General features: G+C 40.6%; 1 protein-coding gene across 3 annotated transcripts in view; it reads left to right on the forward strand.

The window, feature by feature from the left end:
* The window catches only part of RASSF8 (Ras association domain family member 8), a 70,721-nt gene that overhangs the window by 33,784 nt on the left and 21,223 nt on the right, over nt 1-15,714 (forward strand). For all 3 annotated transcript variants that reach the window (XM_056516306.1, XM_056516307.1, XM_056516308.1), the window contains exon 2: nt 1,393-1,473. The gene's annotated coding sequence lies outside the window, so the exon portion shown is untranslated. The remainder of the gene's footprint in view (nt 1-1,392; nt 1,474-15,714) is intronic.

A 15,714-nucleotide genomic window follows, 5' to 3' on the forward strand; every position in this document is an offset into this window, starting at 1 on the left:
AGATGAATGTTCTGCATTTTTTATGGTTCTTTGACCCTACTTAAGGGTGAATCAAATGGAGTAGAGAACTCCAAGGAATGTTCTCTAATGGAACTGCAATCAACTACATTAAGGAGATTTAAGAAGCATATCTTCCTTCTGTTAAGTTACAGCTTCTCAGCTGAGAGACATAAACTCACCAAAATTATTCTCTTCATTTCAGAGCTAAAGTAAAAGGCTCTTGTGAACCATTAGTAAACCTAAGTGGGCATGCCAAGTGGAAAGCACAAAACATCACAAAAACATATCCTGCCAACCCAGGAATTTAACTGATATTGGTTTGTGAATGAAAGCTGCATATTCAGTCAGCCATGGTGGAAATTATTTGATATGTGCCTGAGACTTTTGGAGCTCCTGAATGTCCTATTGTGAAGTTGGGGGCTATAATGAGAGAAGCAATTACTCCTATTGGGCTTTGATGCATCGTGTGCATGGTCTAGTGTTTTACAGACCTTCCATTCTTTCCAGATCTTTAAGAGGTTTTTGTTATTTTCTGAACTCTTAGGATGTTATTATGCTGAAATACCAGTGGAAAGCTGTTCTGATTTAGAGCTGTTTTTCCATGCTGCTCTCTATATAAAGTTTCCATGTAGACTTACACATAATAGATATGTTCCTTTAAAATATTATTCAGCAAATCTTTGGTCATGAAGGCTTAAAAATAACTGCATTTCACATGTTCTCCTTGGCTGTGCCATAATATTAAGCAATGTCTGTCACAGTGATGCTGTTAAACATTGTTGTAGTAAGCATCCCTTCCAAGCTGATTATTAGTCTTAATCAGCAGTTTGGGATTTGTTACCTTTTGCCCTGTTTGTTTGGCTGTTTGTACATGCATTGCTCGTGATTCACTGCTGCAAGGGAGTCAGGGTGTGCAGCTCCAGAGCACTTGGAGGGTTATACATCTGGAAGTGCTCCAGTCTGAGGATTATTTTCCTTAAAAAGAAAATTGGGAAAGAAGATTATTTCACAATCTCCTGTATTTACAATTTACCAGTGGTAGATGCTCGTGACTACCTAATACAGTGCTTAGGTTTTTGGGTTGTTTTTTTTTTTTTTCCTAATGTTCTGGAAAGCTGTTGAAATGTTGTTTACCACACTTAGTTATTTATAGCAGGAACATGTCACATCAGGTATAAGAAGCAGCAAATTAAGAGCAGAATTCTACATTTCTTTTGAATTAACTTTTCAAAAATAAAATGCTGCTTGTGTGTACCAGGCTGTTGTAGATCTATAGGTGCTAGGTGAACACTGTTTTTCCAAAACAATAAAGGAGGGAGGGGGAATAGAACTTCATCCTCAAGAAGGTTGTTTCACTAATGTATAACAATATTTCTCTTTTTTCCCTTCTAGGAGCTGCCCTCATCAGCAAAGTGAGCACTGATGCCTGGAGTAGCAGGTTGTGCATAAGCAGACATCTGTCTTCATCTGCAGGTAAGAGGTTAGCACCAAAACCCTCCAAGGAAGAGTTTCCTTGCTCACTTTTAAAAGTACTTGCACATAAAGCATTCTGAAAACTCTAAAGCTTGAAGAATCACAGAATGGCCTGGGGTGGAAGTGATCTTAAAGATGATCTCCTTCCACTAGACCAGGCTGCTCAGAGCCCCATCCAACCTGGCTCTGAACACTTCCAGGATTGAGGCAACTTCCTAAGTTCATCACTCCCCCTTTCTTCCTGAGATGAGAAATCTGAGCAAGATCCCAGCTCCCCTGCTCTGTGCAGTGTTTCCTCTAAACATTTGTGTTCTGGGCAGAGCTGCCCTGGCCCTGCTGAGTTTCTCTCTGTGATGGTGTGTAAGGGGGTCCCACAGCTAAGCTGTCCTGGGGAGTGTGGAATGAGAGGAGGGTTTTTGTCCTTGGCTTCTCTGATTATCAGGTGATCCTGGGCAGATCTCCACTTGAGAAAAAATTTCTTTGCTGAAAGGCTTGTCAAGCACTGGAATGGGCTGCCCAGGGCGGAGTCACCATCCAGAAGCAGCTGGTTCTTCTTCTTTGCTTTGGTTCACAATGTGGTGTTTGGTCAAAGGTTGGACTCTGATATTTGACATCTTTTCCAGCCTTAATGATTCTGTGTTCACTGTAAGGAGTTGTCTCCAGCTTGGCCACTCAGACACTGCCAAAAATAAAAAAAGATGTCAGGAAAAGTAAACAGTAGCATTTTTCCTGACCGTATGATGAATCTTTGATACAGGAAAAATATCAGAACTTCAATTAAAATAAATACTTTCAGATTATGCATTGGTTTATTTTTCATATTGGTTTGATTTCTTGAGATCCCTGTTTTGTGATGTAGATGAGGGTGTTGAAGCAAGTGTAAAAAACTGAGACTGCAACTTCTTCTTTGGCTTGTCACCATTTACAGGCCTTGTTTAAAGCTGATTTGCCTTTTGTGCACACATCAGCTTCTCAGCAATAGACTTCCATAGCAGTCACACCACCTTTTCCATTTCTGGGTATATATTGCCATTTTACTACTCCTTCTATTGCACATGCAGTATTTATAGCAGTATTCTCTTGATAACTGAAGCAGCTGAGGGCCAGCAGAGCTAAATAAATTAAAATGCTTTGTTCATTTGCCACAATGACAGCTTGTCTCATACTCTGTGTATCAGAGGTACAGATAAGGATAAAGGTACAACAGCTTTATCTGACTGCAGGAAAAGCTGAAGGAAAACAGCATTGGATGGATATTTCCATTATCCTTAATATAGTGTAGAACTAGTAGAAATATGAATACACATATATAAAATGCACTCTGTGGTGAAGAGGAGCTTTGCCCAAAATGCTGTGTTGGCTAGAGTCTGGCTTCAGACTTGTGTTAAGTTGCCTCATACTTGAGAGGTGTTTTGGGTCATTCATTAAAGTACTTTCAGCCTCACATTCTAGGCACCTTAGTGTCTCTTTAATGCACATCGGTGGATTGTTTCTAAAGCAAACATTTCCAGAGTGTTAATTGCTGCCTTCAGCCGAGATCATGTTGCTGACAGGGGTGTGCTGGTTTGTGTGGGGGATGGTACCAGCCATGAGGACACACAGAGTTTAGACAGGCACTGGTCTCTTACTTTTCCCAGGTGCCGTTTAGCCAGAGCACATATACATATGTATGTTAACCTGGAACTCCAGGAAACTTGGAATGTAGTGGTGTTGAGCCAGGTTTTCTTCTGCCAAGTTAAAATATTTAAGAATTAGTTGTTGACTCTATTCTGAATAAATTCCTTTCAGTGGAGCAAGTTTGTGGCTGGCTGCCAGGTGAGTGCAGTGTCACTCCTTTATTTGTCACTTTGAAACAAGTCATGTGAGTTACTGTCTCTGATTTTATTGTATGAGAGCAGAAGGTATTTGCCTGATGGAAATTCATCAGGATGGTGCCTCCCCATCCTTATATGTGGAGAGTGACTTATTTACCTTCACTTCTTTTGAATAAAAAAAGTTTGTTTTTTTGTCTTAAACCTCATTTATGTAACTTGTTCTTTTTTACATGGGTCAGCTTGTAGTATGTGTTTTAATAAGACTTTTTTTCTCCTGATCAAATAATGGAGTAATAGTAGGTTTTTTGTACTTTTAAGAAAAACAAAATCAGTCTATTTTTATTCAGTGTTAATAAATAATATAATGAAGAAAAGGAACAGAACTTACTTAGTCTCGCAGCACAAGTGGACATCAAATCAGAGGAATGACTTTGGCAAATATTTTTCTTTCAGTACTTTAAATACGAAAAGCAGACAAAAATAGACATAACTTTTTGTTTGAAGTTTAGATACATCTAACAATGCTTTAGATCGAATTAACTCACACCAAGTTTTAAGTACAGTTGACAAAAATTGTTGTTTTGAGACCCACTTGAGAAACTTTCATTTGCAGAATGCTACTTCATGTTTTTCTGTGTAGTGATGTTGCATTTTCCAGAATGTTTGATAAGCAACAAAACCAGACTGTTGGTTTGTGAGTGCTGAGACTTCATTTGTGTCCTCCAGCTGTTTTGTGTTCTGTGTTTGTCATGATTGAGATGCCTTTGACCTGCCAGAGCTGGGCAGGTACCTCTGCTGGTTGGGCTAAAAAGCCTGTGTGCTCCCTTCTGAGCCATGGAAGCAGAGTGCAATTCCTTTTCCATCTAAGTGCCCCAGGTCATGAATCAGAAAGTAGTCAGTTCATTGAGCTCTGGTTTTCTGCCCTTCACCTTTGATTAGAATCCACTGAAGGGTGTTAATAGGTGGGAGAAGTTGCTGGGTGCTCTTTGGGACTCATGGAGAGTTTTGCTCGGTGGGTTCTGGTTGAGGTGAGGAATAATCTCAAGGGACAAGTGCTGCCTCTCAGATTCTCACTGCTTCTCCTGCCCATCTCAGCTTTGCTGGGTGCACACCTTTCTCCTGCTGCCTGGGCACTGAGTCACTACAGGAAGAAACAAGTTTCCTTTGACTCTGGTATCGCTGGGATCCTTGATTTTGCTGCATTCTTTGCATTACAAGAGATACATTTCATCTCTTGTCTCTCTTCCTCACTCCAGAACTGCACACTGAACAAAGTGTCTCTTGTTTCCTTCCTGCCTGACTTGCACTTGTTCAGACTGGTGGGGTAGCAGAGCTGAAATTTAAGATACCACGGCATATGCATCCATTTCTTTCTTCTTCCTCACTTGGTCACATTTTTATGATGTGCAGCTTCTTGCTTTCTCATTTAAGGCTTCTTTTCCTTTACTTTATAGTCCTGTATAAATCTGTCTTTATATGAAACTTGGATCTTGTATCCACATCTGAATGGTTTCTTTGCATTTGAAGAAGCAGTTCTTCAAGTATTTGAAATGCATTTCCATGCATTGAATACTTTGAAAGTGTTTCTGAAGAAATACAATGGTCTGGTAGTTGGAAAAAAAAATTTTTCAGAGGTTTTTCAGAGTTGGGATTCATTTTGTGCTTGCCAGCTGAGGGCAAACAGAAAATGGAATGTAAGTGGAGACAGGATGTCTGGAAAGGACAGAAGTATTGATAATAAATGGCAGGAGGGGTGGTGTGTGGAAATGCCACTTACATGAAGAGACAGTAGTCCCTGGCTTTTCTGCTTCAAAAATATTTGGTTCTTGAGATGTGTGTTGCTGCATCCATGCCCTGGGTGTTGCAGGCAAACCATTTCCTCTGTTTTTTTTTCCCCATTAATTTATCAAGCTTTGCCATGGTTTACATCCTCTCACTTGCTGTAGAACAGTGGAAAAAAAGAGAATTATGCAATTCCTATGGACTTTAAAGTTCAAATGACTTAGTTTGGGTTTTATTAATTTATCAATCACTGGGGAATTCTGTAATATTCTAATCTTTGTAGTAGCAAAATGTGGAAGACCTCATCTCATGGGTGTTTAATGATTCACTGTCATTAAACATTTGGGAGGAAAAATGTGCTTATTACCCAACACAAAAGTTTTCCCACTTTATTTACTGCTGTGTAAACACTGAACTGTAGTTTTCCCCAGTCTGGAACTGCAAAGATAGTATTGTTTTTCACACTAATTGCAATGCACATTAGTCATTTCTCTCTCTGGCAGGAAAGAAACTCAACTTTTTGGAGGCATGTCATTCTGATACAATCTCTTCTTTTTGTTTCACATAGGTTTGGCAGCTCTGCAGACTGCTTCCTATAAAGGATAGTTGCACAATGTTTTAAAACAAGAGTTTCTGAGCTGTAAAGAAATAGAGGTTTACATTTTGAATTGTAGTTGTTAAGTAAACATGCTTTAGTATTTGATATCTTGGAGTGAGGAAGAAAAAATAGCAGCTAAATGAAGTCAAATGCATCTCAATTTTCCAATTGCACAAATCTTAAAAATACCTGCAAGTTAATATTCAGGTCATTCATAACTAAAAAGGAAGAGAAGTGTGAATGTGTGGCTTACCTCAGTACTTTTATAAATAAGGATTTTATAAAGAATAATTTAAGATTTCTTCCATGTAACCTTTCCTAGGTCTGAGGAGACTCATCTAGTTCTATTTTAATTTAAATGTTATGTTTTGGATGTTTTTATGATTTAAAGTGTATCATTAATGCTTTAACTTTTGCACAATTTTATTTGCTTACTATCTTATGATTAACACAAACTCTCTGTGGGCACTTCCCCTTGAGTTCTTTCCAGGATTTAGATTGCTTGCTAGGTAATTGTGCTTAATGAGCCTTTCTGGCCTGCTGATGTTACCTGGTATTGTACACTTCCATAGCTGCATATCAGTAAAGATTAGAAATACCAGCAACCACTTTTTAAATAAAAGAAAACTGATGAGGCTCTGTTTGTTAAGCTCCCTCACACAGTTCTAAATCCTTAACCCTGTCTATTAACTTACCCAGTGCTGCCAGTGGCTCTCCAGACTGCACAGCCTCTCTCTGTTTCTGTGGAGAAACAAAATCCACAGGTACTGGGGTTTTTTTAAGTAAGACCAGGAGAAACTAAAAATATCTTAATCAGATCTCTTGTTTTTGGTTTGTTGTTAGTTTTTTGGGGGGGGGTTTGTTGTTTGTTTTTTTTTTTTTTTAAACTTCTTTAAAGCAGAACTGTGCTTGTGTTGGCCTCTCTGAAAGGTGACAGAGGTCCCAAAGAGAAGGTGCACCTTCCCCAAGGTGTTGTGGAGTGAATAGAGTAAGCTCAATCAGCCCAAAAAGCAGTAAGGTCTCATCTGATGGTCCATTGGGTTTTGGTAGGTGCTCTGCAGAAGTGCTTGAGGGATATGTGAAGGGGGATAAAGAGATTTAACCACTCACTTGGGGGAGTTGCATTTCCATGTACATATGAGGTGACTCAGGTGAATGAGCCATGAAGAGTTCACTGGGTAAGCTGAGCAAGAAGGGCAGAGATGAGTGTGGAGGGACTTCCTGAGTGAAAATAGGTGGATCAAGTAAAGAAAGGGGAGAGCTGCTTTTGGCATGTCTCCTGACTCCAGAAGTCTGTCCTGACGTCACTGTGCTGGTCAAATGGACACGATGGGGCTGCTGAGGAGGAAGATGTAACCATTAGGAGCTGAGATGAAAACCTGTGATGAAAAACTGCATGGCCAGCAGTGAAAGTGCAAAATGTAGATGCTGTCTGAAAATACAGAGGGAAGCCAATACAGGGAAAGTTCTGCTGCTTTAAAAATTGTTGCCACAGAGAAAGAAAGGAGGAGCAGGAAAATGAAAGTTTTTTTCCCCCCTTTGCTATATTGAATTTAACCTGACATCTATTTTCCATTGGCATTTCTGGCTGTGACTTCTGTTAATTGCTGTCAGTTTTTTGGCAGAGAAGCATGTTTTTCCTGAAGAGCTCTTTGCTGGTTCTTCCTATGAATGCAATTTGTGATCTTTATAAGATTTCCAAGGGGAAGTGTATTTATTAGCATGTTCATATCTGTACTTCTCGTTCCTCCCAGTGAGTTTTGGGGTTTAGGTGGGTTTCAGCAAAATTTAGAAAGTATACTTTACAAGTATGAAGTTTGTAACAGTTTCCCTAAAATTATCAGCTGAATAGAGCATCCTCACCTCCTGAAGTGGAATTCAGTTCTGCAGCCATTCTGTTCAGTGTGGCCAGTTGGCCAAAGTCATGTAGAAGTATCTTGGAGCTGCCTGTGGCACTGCCAAAGTACTGTGGGAATTCAGACTGAAAATCATGGGCATTTCAAACTGAAAGAGGGGGAAATTAGGTGAGATATATGGAAGAAATTGTTCCTGGTGAGGCCCTGGCACAGGTTTCCCAGAGCAGCTATGGCTGCCCCATCCCTGGCAGTGTCCCAGGCCAGGCTGGATGGGGCTCTGAGCAACTTGGGATAGTGGAAGGTGTCCCTGCCCATGGCAGGGGATGGGAATGAGATTAACTTTTCCCAGCCCAACCCATTCTGTGAATTAAGTAATGCACTTTGAGTATTTCAGCCCATAAGCCGTTGCTGTGTGTTATGATTACCTCAGATTTTGCTCTAATAAAATTAGCCAAGCTCACAATTGTCAAGAGAGGGGAAATACTTAAGTGATCCAGCTGAGTCCTATAAATAGAAAATAGAAGAAGCAAAGAAGTTCTTTTGTGCCTGGGGAAATGTGGAAGCAAGCACAACCAAGTGTAAATTTTAGAAAGTGATGAGCTCCCCCCACTCATTTATCTTGTTTAACTGTTTAAAGACTCCTCGTAATAATAAGTTCTGTCCTGTCTTGCAGAATTCTCTAGGTTGCCAGGAAAGCAACTTGAAATTTCTTAGTTAATGTTTAATGAATAATGTAACTGCTCACTGAATAAAGCTTTGAGATTATAATTTTTTGGAACAGTTAGGTTGATTAAGTTGAAAGTGCCTCACCTTGTTTGTTTCAGAAATAGCATTTCATTACAGTGAGATTTTGGTAGTTGTGTCATACCATGCCTTTAAACTGTGTCTAACTGACTTAAAACTTTGGTTAATTCAAATTTAATTAGATTTCACTTGCAGAATGTATTTTATTTTCTGCATCCTTCAGTGCAAACTTGGAAGGGGAGGAATGGGCTCATTTGAATGCAAGGCTCACCACAATATAGAGGAAGAAGGTGTGTTTTGGTCCATGTCTTGAAAGGTGGGAAATGTAACAAGTTTCTTGTGTATTTGGATTTTTTCCTGAAATTTGCCCTCTGCACACATTTGAGGTGCAGGGAACACCTCTCTGGCAGCTGGGACTCAGGGTGGCTGTAGTCAAATGACAAAGCAAATGCTGCACGTGGGCTTGACAGAAACATAAAGAACAGTTCAGCCCTACAAAACCAAGAGTTAATGTAGGTCTTGCCAAAAGGGAGCAGATGAGCTCATTGCCTCATTAGTGTAAATATTGGCAATTACACACCAGTGCCTTCAGTCCTCAGCTGGGTGTGAGTGTTTGTGGACAAGCTGTGAGGGGAGAGGGGAAAAGTTGAATGGGTGGAGCTGTCTTCCTTGGAACCAGTTTGGAGAATGACCTATTTAGTCTCCTTTGAAGCCAGGGCATCTCAAGGTCTAAGGCAACTTTGAAGTAAGGTGTGTGTTCTGTAGCTTTTGGATAAATATTTCCCCTGCAATGAGCCAGCTTGCTTATTTATCTGCTCTTTGTTTTCTTTCACTCCCACACACTACTTAGACCACATTAGAGATGTATAGATGTGACTTCCACCTAATGCTGCTGTTTATTAATAAAGTGGTGTGTAATAAAGCTGTTTTCTCAAATGCGCTATATATTTGCTGCTAATGAGGAACAAATACTTACATGGCTTTGGGAGACATTACAGTGCAGTAAATGTCTGCCTGTTGACTGAGATGATGAATCAGGAGATGTTTATTTAATGCACATGTCTTTTTCTGAGCTGTTTGTCACTGCATTTATATGCGGTGCAGGCTCCTTGGCTAACGTATCTGGAAAAGGATATTCCTCTGCCACAGAATAAATCATTCCCAGCTGCTGTCTGAACCTCTTCTGTGCTGCCACCAGCTATCCTGCTGGAGCCAGTCCAGGGCAGGGACACCAAGGGATCAGAGGGATGGAGCAGCTCTGCTGGGAGGAAAGGCTGAGGGAATTGGGATTGTTCAGCCTGGAGAGGAGAAGCTTTGGGGTGACCTCACTGTGGCCTTGCAGTGCCTGAAGGGAGCCACAGGAAAGATGGAGAGAGACTCTTGAAAAGGGCCTGGAGTGACAGGACAAGGGGGATGGCTTCAAACTAACAGAGAGCAGGGTTAGATTGGATATGAGGAGGAAGTTGTGCCCTGTGAGGCTGTGGTTGCCCCATCCCTGGCAGTGTTCCAGGCCAGGTTGGATGGGACCCTGAGCAAGCTGGGATAGTGGCAGGTGTCCCTGCCCATGGCAGGGGTCAGCACTGGATGGGCTTTAAGTTCCTTTCCAACCCAATCCCTTGTGTAATTCCATGATCCAGCCCTTAGAACAGTGGTTGGTCACCAGTGAGGCTGTCTGGGATGAATCCACTCAGTTGTGCCTCTCTAGGATTGTGATGTTTCATGCTGACAATTTTGTTTGTAGCCAAATTAGAGAATGATGAAAAGGAGTGCTTTGTGTAAAATGGTGATACTTCAGTCCTAATCCTGAAACAGTTTCAGGGTTGGGGTTTAGTGAGCAAGCCTGCTTGAATTGAATTCACACTTGTATCACAGTAAATCCTTTCTCAAGTGGAAAGAAGTGCTGCATCAGATATTATTTTGATTTGCTGGTACATATCCTAAATATAATGCTCTTAAGTTTTAAATTTTTAGATTTCTGCTTTAGAAACCCTCTGATTGACATCTAATAGAAGCAAGGATCCTTGAAACTCTGACTTGAGTGCTGTCACTGTGTCCAAAAATCCTTTTTGTGCCACAAGTCCATGTGGAGTTCAGATGCTTTTTATATCTAATCTTAGGGAAAGGAGAGTATTCATTTCAGAGTTGTTTTTCCTGTTGAATTAATTTAAATGCAAGAGTGTGAAGCTTACTGTTAAAAATGCAAGGTTATGCTGTCAGCAGTGACCAAATATAAAGGAACTTTAGTAACCATCTGTTTCCTTGGCTCACCTGCTGACTTGTTTCCTCTCCAATATTTTGTGGGGATTTGGAAATGTTTTGCAGCACAGTTGGGTCAAGCCTGGTAACACAAAGTATTACAGACTGTGATAGGAGCACTGTCACTCCAGCCATCAATCTGTGCTTGTGACAGCTGCTTGGAGCTCACTTCTCTATGAAGGCCATGAGAATTTTTGACACAGTTCATAATCATGAAGGTTTGTATTGGTGTCATCACTTGTATTCCAAGCTGCAGTTAAATCTTTATTAAGTGGTTTCTTCAGATTGTCACATGTGATTTATATTAAAACACTGTGCGGGAAGATGTCCTAAAGGCTTAGCACCCTTGCTGAAGTCAGAAATCGGTCTTAGAATTAAAATACTGAAGACAAAAATAAAATTTTCTAGGTGGAAGAATTATTTCAGGTGATAACTGAATAGTTGCCATTAACAAAATCTATCTTTGCAGGAGCTGACAAGAAGTGTGGATGAAAGCTTTACCTCCTCCTATCACTCCTCCACTCCTGAAAGAAAACAATTTAATTCCTTCTGGCTAATTCTCACCAATACAAAGAGATGAGACAATTTGTTTTTTTTCTGTGCTGTAGAGATTGCAGCTCAAGGAGAGATTGTAGCTCAGGGAGAGGTTGGGAATGTTTTGTAATTAGGCAAAATACCAGTTGTAGCATTCTGTGCTTCAGAACAGTGTTTCTTTCCCTCATTTTTTCCCACCAAATTGTTAGCTGTGTTGCAGCAGGAGAAATTGCAGTGCAAGCAGCAGTTCCTGTTCTAGGCTGCTGAGAGTTCCTGGATGGAAGTCAACTGGTAATTTGTCTGGGAAACTGCAACTTGGGGAATTTTGGGTTATCCAGAGGCACGATTTTGTGCAGCCTTGATTGCCAGTAACAACTGTCTGCTCACCAATGCTTGTACAAGCTCTTGTGTTGGTGCTGTGCTGTCCTCCCTCAGGTGAGGGGTGTGTGTTGTTTGTGTTTAGGTATCACTTTTGGGGATATCAGGATTTTGGCCTGTTGGACACAGATGTCAGACCATCTTTTGGCCAGTCTCACAGAGGAAAATTCCTTGGTCTTAATCTTTCTCTCAAGCTAGTTCTCAGCACTGTCATCATCATGGTTGTGGGACCTCTGGTTTATTTGTTTCAAGCACTGCTTATTATCACAGAGCATTCTTCTGGAATAGCAAAAGAATAATCTCCACAAGGGTTAGTTCCACAAAAACAAACCACTGGATGCTACCTCTGTGTAAACACTTTTCAGTCAGAAAAAAACAAAGTCATGGGCTGATTTCAATCCCACAACCTGTTCCTTTTGGGTTAAAGTTTTGCCTGCAGAAGACTCTCACTTGTTATTTTTTACTTGACCTTGCCATGAAATATTTTTGCCCATTTACTGATGGGAGGCTGCATATCTTGTAGGATACTTCTTCTGCATTAGTCTAAGGGAGGAGGCTTTTTGGTAAATACTAGGAAGCTTTTTTCCAATATCCAATTCTGTTTTTGTAGTTAACTTCATTTGGAACATGTTACTTGGCTCTGTACCAGAATTCTTCTGGTGAGGAAGACCTTCCGATTGCATCCCTGTTCATGCTTTTCTGGATGGTTTATAAACTCTTTCTGGATAGCTGGACTCACTTCTTTGTGCTTGCTTGTTTGGAATTTTCTAATCAAGCCTGACTAGCACTGACTAATTATTCTTTAGTAATGGCTTACAGCATGGGTGGAACAAGCTGTCTGTTTGTCCAGGGCCCTACCTGGTGTCATAGTAGAGAAAAAACAAGGAACACAACTTGGCCATAGTGCACAGGGAATGGAAAATAAAGGCTAAATGCCCAACTCCAAATGATGTTTGGTTATTGCTGATTACAAATGAAAGCACCCTGACTTTCAAGTACTAAACAACATGCTGGTGACTTGCTGGGGCTGCAGAAAGTCACTGAACTGGGTGGTCAAGATTCTGCTGCAGCAGGATTTTAGCCCTGATTTGAGGTACAGGATGCTTTCAGGCAGTGTGAACTTTCTAAAAAGTAGAAATGAGGTGAAGTCAGCATCTCAATTTTAGTTCTCAGGTTTCCTTGTGACTTAAAGCTTATGGCAAGCAAACATCTTGCAAACATCTGCTTGGAATATTCTTTCTTTCTAAAATGTTAAAAAGTCCTTTGCCCTCAGTCTGATCTGCTTCAGCCTTTTCTGTATTTTGGAAACAAGTTGTGGAGAGGTAGCTAAATAATAGCATGTATAAATATATATATATGCTATGTATAGGTGTGTATATATATGTATATGTGCTGGATTTTCTTTATGCTTAAAAACTGAACAAATATCTGAAAGAGTAAGATACCATCAGCCAATTAGGATAAAAGGGGAGTTTAGGGAAAATGCTTAAAGCATAGTAAACAAGGTAATTGAGGAGGCTTCAGGCAAGGTAATGGAGAAGTGGGGGAAGGAAGCAGCTGTGGAATGCCAGATTTCCAGTGCTTGGTTCCAGGCAGAACTGTGTGGCTGTGGAGCTGATGGCTGACAAACTGGGGGAAAGCTGTGATCACAGGCGTGCTTTGGCTTGTGTGCCTCTCAGTAAATTAGTTTTGCATTCCTATTCCTAGTCATTGCTGAAATAAGTTATGCATAAGGTGAACTGGTTTTGAACTTAAGGGATTGAGAAACCTGAAGTGAGATTTTTTTTTTTTTTTTTTTTTTTTTTTTCCCCTCCCCAACCCTTCCATTGGCTTCAGAAACAAATTTGCACAGTATTAGAGGTAAGGCTTACTCCTCGAACATAAAAGCACAATGTGCATTCTGGGCACAGATTTCAGGTTAAAAAATATATTTGGGGCTGCCAGATGACCTTCAGTGGGGAGGCAAGTCAGCTTTTACTGGTATGAAAGTTAACTAACAGCAAATAAAGAACTGAATACTTATGAAGGAAACCCACAGGCTAATAAAAAAGTGTTATATTTGGGAAGCAGAGATAAACATGTAGCCAGAAAATTTTCTGGTTTTCAGACTGCTCTGTAAACTTCTACTGCATAATCTTAGAACCCAGACCAGTCCTAGCTCTGTTATTTTTTTTCACTTACTACAGATGAGCTTTGCTTAGAAGCTCTAATGAGACACAGTGATTTCAGCACAGAGATCTAGTTTCTGATGTGAGTGTATGTTCTTAGTGGCAGATCCCCAAAGGAGTCCTGTGAGCACCTGTGGGGCACATGGAATCCCAGAATCCATGGGGGAAAAGACCTCTGAGATCAGAGTCCAACCTGTGATTGATCCCCACCTTGTCAACTAAACCAGAGCACTGAGTGCCACATCCAGTTGTTCCTTGGACAGCTCCAGGGGTGGGGACTCCACCTGGGCAGCCCTTTTATTAACACTCTCCTGTAATTCAGCCCTGCCTGTTGGTCTGAGGGATGCACGTACCACAAATTCTTTCTTATTTATTCTATTAAAACTATGTGTCCTGTAAGAAATGAATGGGAATGTTTCCCCTGAGCTTGAACTGATTCAAAGGCACTTTATTCAGATCATTTGCAGCTTTAGTGAATGCTTTCTTCCAACTTGGAAGTGTCAGCAAATATTTCCTTATTATATGATGCTTCTCTTTAGTTTTCGCTTTTTTTAAAGATGGATTGTAGGAAAACAAATGACAAAACCTGATCAGCACTGAGCACAACACTGTATATTGTGTGCTGACTGGGGGAAAAAATGCATTTGCTGGCTTGCTAAATTGAGATAATACTCTGGATGTTGACAGACAGAAAAACAATTAGAGCTGTCGGATGCTTTGCTGACGTGTGCGTTGTCACATGGAGAGGTGGCTTGGCTGGTGCCAGGAAATCTGAACTCTTCAACCCTCAGCAAGTTATTAAGTTAATTAATAAAGTTCCTTACAGCTGGGCTTGGTATGCGAGGTCTGTTTATTTGTGAAGACAACTGGTCCAAGAATAAATAGCAGAGGTCACTGATGAGGCCTGTGAGGTGTTTTCTCAGTCACTGCTATGTTACAGGCTGGTAAAAGATTTTCTTCTGCTTGGTTTATAGGTACATTAAAATGGTGTTAACCTGACTGAAGTTTTTCTATGTTTGTACATGGTTAATGCTTGTGGAGATAGAAGTTTTCTTTGTATTACCTTGCTTTATGTGGGAAAATGTTTATCAAAACCTCTTTGGGTTTTGAGATGCTTGTTCATATCTCAAAAGACAATTTCTGTATACATTGTTATTCCTAAAAGCAATAACTTTTCTGTTGAGTGTGCAAGGCTATTTGAGACCTGGTTTTACTCTTGGATTTTACATGTACTTCTGAATTGATAGGTTTGGGCAGGGATTTTGGGGCTGTTTGCTGGCCTGACTTTACTGCTTGGTGCTCTTCTCTAAAGCTCATCCTGGTGGTGTGGTGGGACCCCTGTGGCTCTAACAGGCTCAGAGGTTGTTGCTGCCCCAGCCTGTCAGGTGAGGATCTCCAGGTGTCCTCTGCATCTTGTGTCAGTATTTGTCATCTGCTGGGTGAACTCTCTTTGGTTGTAGGTGGTGAGCCACTTAGCTCCTCTAGCTTGGGGGCTGCAGTGGTGCGTCTTTTAGATGCAGGAAGAGATGCTCACATCCCCAGGAGAATGCAGCTCTGGTTAGATTATAAATGTGAACAGCACTTGGTAGTGTTCTGTGCACCATTTCTGCCTCCACATGGTGCAGTTCTGTTCAATCCATCAGCAGCATCAGATTCCACGTTTCTCGTGTAGCCCTACCCTGCCTGTCTTCACTGATCTCTGCTAAATAATTTTCAGATTTTTTACTCCATCCCTGTGTTATCCATTTTCCTGGTGCTTAATTTTTCAAAAATATTGTCTTTAGTTTTATTACTTTATCCATATGGGATTACCTGAATACATAAGCTTCTTTTATCATGTTATCACAGTTTATTTTCCCACTATCTGCTTAAGCAGCCCAGCTGTCTCATTAGGTTTTCTTTATTTGATTTTGGTTTTTTTGTTGTCGGTTGATTTTGGGGTGTTTGCTTTCTTGTTAGTCTCTAGGGGGTTTATGAGACCTAAACATCATTATTGGTGGTTTGGTTTTTGTTTCATTTTTTGGGGGAACATTGTATCTTTTGAAGACAACAATTTTTGTTTGGTTTGCTATGAAATTTTTTTGTGTAGTATCATTGCAGCACCTATGGTA

The sequence above is a fragment of the Oenanthe melanoleuca genome, chromosome 1A, assembly GCF_029582105.1.
Source record: "Oenanthe melanoleuca isolate GR-GAL-2019-014 chromosome 1A, OMel1.0, whole genome shotgun sequence".
Taxonomy (NCBI): Eukaryota; Metazoa; Chordata; class Aves; order Passeriformes; family Muscicapidae; genus Oenanthe; species Oenanthe melanoleuca.